Source organism: Schistocerca serialis, chromosome 7 (genome assembly GCF_023864345.2).
Source record: "Schistocerca serialis cubense isolate TAMUIC-IGC-003099 chromosome 7, iqSchSeri2.2, whole genome shotgun sequence".
NCBI lineage: Eukaryota > Metazoa > Arthropoda > Insecta > Orthoptera > Acrididae > Schistocerca > Schistocerca serialis.
The window spans coordinates 345,393,043-345,398,181 of NC_064644.1; the positions used below are offsets into that span (position 1 = coordinate 345,393,043).

At 44.2% G+C, this 5,139-nt stretch overlaps 2 non-coding genes across 2 annotated transcripts; one reads left to right on the forward strand and one right to left on the reverse strand.

Moving 5' to 3' along the window:
• Positions 1-3,787: 3,787 nt before the first annotated feature.
• Trnas-cga (transfer RNA serine (anticodon CGA)) lies at positions 3,788-3,862 on the reverse strand. Its single transcript has one exon. It is a non-coding gene; the product is annotated as a tRNA-Ser (tRNA).
• Positions 3,863-4,083: 221 nt separating this feature from the next.
• On the forward strand, positions 4,084-4,158 carry Trnas-cga (transfer RNA serine (anticodon CGA)). The gene has a single exon. It is a non-coding gene; the product is annotated as a tRNA-Ser (tRNA).
• Positions 4,159-5,139: the final 981 nt, after the last annotated feature.

Consider the following 5,139-nt stretch of genomic DNA (forward strand, 5'->3'; position numbering starts at 1 on the left):
TGCAACCTACATCCTTCTGAATCTGCTTAGTGTATTCATCTCTTGGTCTCCCTCTACGATTTTTACCCTCCACGCTGCCCTCCAATACTAAATTGGTGATCCCTTGATGCCTCAGAACATGTCCTACCAACCGATCCCTTCTTCTGGTCAAGTTGTGCCACAAACTTCTCTTCTCCCCAATCCTATTCAATACTTCCTCATTAGTTACGTGATCTACCCATCTAATCTTCAGCATTCTTCTGTAGCACCACATTTCGAAAGCTTCTATTCTCTTCTTGTCCAAACTATTTATCGTCCATGTTTCACTTCCATACATGGCTACACTCCATACGAATACTTTCAGAAATGACTTCCTTACACTTAAATCAATACTGGATGTTAACAAATTTCTCTTCTTCAGAAACGCTTTCCTTGCCATTGCCAGCCTACATTTTATATCCTCTCTACTTCGACCATCATCAGTTATTTTGCTCCCCAAATAGCAAAACTCCTTTACTACTTTAAGTGCCTCATTTCCTAATCTAATTCCCTCAGCATCACCCGACTTAATTAGACTACATTCCATTATCCTCGTTTTGCTTTTGTTGATGTTCATCTTATATCCTCCTTTCAAGACTCTGTCCGTTCCATTCAACTGCTCTTCCAAGTCCTTTGCTGTCTCTGACAGAATTACAATGTCATCGGCGAACCTCAAAGTTTTTATTTCTTCTCCATGAATTTTAATACCTACTCCGAATTTTTCTTTTGTTTCCTTTACTGCTTGCTCAATATACAGATTGAACAACATCGGGGAGAGGCTACAACCCTGTCTTACTCCCTTCCCAACCACTGCTTCCCTTTCATGTCCCTCGACTCTTATAACTGCCATCTGGTTTCTGTACAAATTGTAAATAGCCTTTCGCTCCCTGTATTTTACCCCTGCTACCTTTAGAATTTGAAAGAGAGTATTCCAGTCAACATTGTCAAAAGCTTTCTCTAAGTCTACAAATGCTAGAAACATAGGTTTGCCTTTCCTTAATCTTTCTTCTAAGATAAGTCGTAAGGTCAGTATTGCCTCACGTGTTCCAGTGTTTCTACGGAATCCAAACTGATCTTCCCCGAGGTTGGCCTCTACCAGTTTTTCCATTCGTCTGTAAAGAATTCGTGTTAGTATTTTGCAGCTGTGACTTATTAAACTGATAGTTCGGTAATTTTCACATCTGTCAACACCTGCTTTCTTTGGGATTGGAATTATTATATTCTTCTTGAAGTCTGAGGGTATTTCGCCTGTTTCATACATCTTGCTCACCAGATGGTAGAGTTTTGTCAGGACTGGCTCTCCCACGGCCGTCAGTAGTTCCAATGGAATATTGTCTACTCCGGGGGCCTTGTTTCGACTCACGTCTTTCAGTGCTCTGTCAAACTCTTCACGCAGTATCATATCTCCCATTTCATCTTCATCTACATCCTCTTCCATTTCCATAATATTGTCCTCAAGTACATCGCCCTTGTATAGACCCTCTATATACTCCTTCCACCTTTCTGCTTTCCCTTCTTTGCTTAGAACTGGGTTTCCATCTGAGCTCTTGATATTCATACAAGTCGTTCTCTTATCTCCAAAGGTCTCTTTAATTTTCCTGTAGGCGGTATCTATCTTACCCCTAGTGAGATAGGCCTCTACATCCTTACATTTGTCCTCTAGCCATCCCTGCTTAGCCATTTTGCACTTCCTGTCGATCTCATTTTTGAGACGTTTGTATTCCTTTTTGCCTGTTTCACTTACTGCATTTTTATATTTCCTCCTTTCATCAATTAAATTCAATATTTCTTCTGTTACCCAAGGATTTCTACTAGCCCTCGTCTTTTTACACATATTTTACCGGAATTTCTACTGAATTTCGCCCTGCAGTTTTCGTTTCCAAGCAGCTCAATGTTTATGACGTCACATCTCCTGTACTATATGTAGTACAGTGATATAATTTTGTAAGCACATTCAGCGGCGTATGTGGATACTGTCTGCAAAGCTTTTTGCTAATAGAGTTACTAAATTTAAACTTCATACATGATGCGGCAGTTTTACTGCATAAGCAGCGAAAATGTAGTAAGCAATAAACTTTTTCCCTTTCATTATTTTGTGGGGGTTGTCAGCGAGAGAAAGTTTCGTAAAGGTTGGAAATTGTGTGTAAAGATTGTTGCAAGTCATTAAGTGCTCTTATTCTCAAATACTGAATCAATAAGATCTGGGAATTCACGCTTCGTAAACTACTATTTTTTTCACCGCTAAACGTATTCCTTTAGTAGGTACGTGTTTCTCACCCCCACAGCGATTCTTTTAATAGACTAAGTGACATGGTGCACCGAGTATGGTTGGAATGGGTCCAGTGGTTTAACATCCAATTTTGTAAGATTTATGGGTTTCGTATTGATTTCCGACGCCCTTCCAAATTTGTGGCACAGCGGCGCCGCGGCTCACCCCCTTTGAGCACAATGACCCAGAATGTGGAGGAGGGCAGAGCATGTGGCCGGACACTCTAACACGCTCCGCCTGTGCCAGCCGCGTCACAGCAAATGAACCAGCGCTGCTGGAATCGCCCCGGGCTAGGTTGGCTACCCGCAACGCACCAGAATTCCGTTCGAGGAAGCCGCAATGACGGCTCCCGATGTGCTTGGAATTTTTTATATGGGATCCGTGACTGCATGCAGCGACGGCCTTACGTCTGCACGCCACTGCTGCCTCCCCCCCCCCCCCCCTCTTTCTCCACACTTCTCACTCCTCTCTGCCCCCTCCCCCGCCCAGTCCCCCGCCGCATCACCACGCATAGCTTTCGTCTTCTGCCCATTCACTTCTCACTTCGTTACCAGCACACTGCCTCGGGATCAAAACACGACGTTCGTAACGAAACTGAGATGTTATTTCTGCTTTTTGACCTGAAATTATTTTAATTAATTTATTTATACGTTTATTTTACCTCATAAGCGCTTTAACCACGAGATTCGTCATACGACTGACCAATGAAAGTGTATCTCTACTACGAGACATGTCTTACAACATGCTCTCACTATGACACACACTAGGGTCTACATCTACATACATACTCCACAATCCACCGCCGTGTGTGGCGGAGGGTACGTTGTACCGCTACTCTCATTTCCCTTCCTGTTCCACTCGCAAGTAGAGTAAGGGAAAAACGACTGTCTGTATGCCCGCGTACAAGCCCTAATTTCACTTATCTTATGCTCGTGATCCTTACGCGAAATGTATGTTGACGGCAGTGAGATCGTTCTTCAGTCAGCTTCAAAAGAGCGTCCCCCTCCATCCAGCGATTCACATTTGAATTACTGAAGTAGCCCCGGTAACACTTGAGTATTGACCAAACCTATCGGTAAAAAATCTAGCAGCCCGATTCTGAACTGCCTCGATGTCTTCCTTTAATCCGACCTGGTGGAGATCCGAAACACTCGAGCATTACTCAAGAAAGCCGCCGTAGTGTGCTATATGAGGTAACCTCTACTGATGAACCACACTTTCCTAAAACTCTCTCAATGAATCGAAGTCGACCATTCGCCTTCCCCACTCGAATCCTTACATGCTTGTTCCATTTCGTATTGTTTTGCAACGTTACGTCTAGATATTTAGTCGACCTGACTGACTGATACTTCATTGTAACATTAAGGGACTGTCTTTCATACTCATCTGCATTAACTTACAATTTTCTACATTTAGAGCCAACTATAAATTCTAGAATGAGATTTTCACTCTGCAGCGGAGTGTACGCGGACATGAAACTTGCTGGCAGATTAAAACTGTGTGCCGGGCCGAGACTCGAACTCGGGACCTTTGCCTTTCGCGGGCAAGTGCTCTACCAACTGAGCTACCCAAGCACGATTTTCGCCCCATCTTCACAGCTCTACTTCTGCCAGTATCTCGTCTGGAAACATCATTCTGCAAACATACCCCAGGCTGTGGCTAAACCATGTCTCCGCAATATCCTTTCTTTCAGGAGTGCCAGTTCTGCTAGGTTCGCAGGAAAGCTTCTGTAAAGTTTGGAAGGTAGGAGACGAGGTACTGGCAGAAGTAAAGCTGTGAGGACGGGGCGTGAGTCGTGCTTGGGTAGCTCAGTTGGTAGAGCACTTGCCCGCGAAAGGCAAAGGTCCCGAGTTCGAGTCTCGGCCCGGCACACAGTTTTAATCTGCCAGGAAGTTTGAACTATAAATTCTGTTTAAGTCATATTGTTCCTTCTACAGTCTACAGCTTTGCCAGTAAATAGTCACAGATTGCTGCTCACCCTGGCCGTCAGATCATTTATCTGTATAGAGAATAATAGCAGTCCTGTCACACTTCCCTGTGTCACCCCTGACCATACTGTTTTGTCGGATCAACACTCGCCCTCGAGGACAACATACTGGGTTCTACAAAATCGTTAAGGCTTTCGTGGCCACTTGTTGGCAAACTGCCTATTGGCTTCTGTCTCTGGTTCTTCGGCCGACGTTCGTCTAATGATTTTGGTGGCGAAACGTGAGTAAAATCATTAGATGAACATCAGCCGAAGAACCCGAGACAGAAGCCAATAGGCAGTTTGTCATACTGGGTTCTGTTACTTAAGGAGTCTTCGAGCTACTCACATATCTGTAAGCTATTCCGTATGCTCGTACATTCATTAACAGTCTGCAGTGGAACACCCCGTCAAACGCTTTTCGGAAATCTAGGAATATGGAATCTGCCTATTGTCCTTCATCTGTAGTTCGCGGGATATTATGTGAGAAGAAAGGAAAGCTGAGTTTCGCACGGGCGATGCTTTTTAAATCCGCGCTAATTTGTGGACAGAAGCTTTTCCATCCCAAGATACTTCCTTATATTTGAAATGAGAATATGTTCAAGAATTCTGCAGCAAACCGGTGTAATTTTGCGGATCAGTTCTTTTACCCTTCTTCTTCACAGGAGACATTGCGCTTTTTTAGAGTCGCTTGAGACATAGCGCTGGGCGACAGGTTCGCGATAGATGCGCGAATCTCAGTGTTTATGACGTCATATCTCTCTTCGTAAAACCGAAATGGGATTTCAAAGCCGGCCGAAGTGGCCGTGCGGTTAAAGGCGCTGCAGTCTGGAACCGCAAGACCGCTACGGTCGCAGGTTCGAATCCTGCCTCGGGCATGGATGTT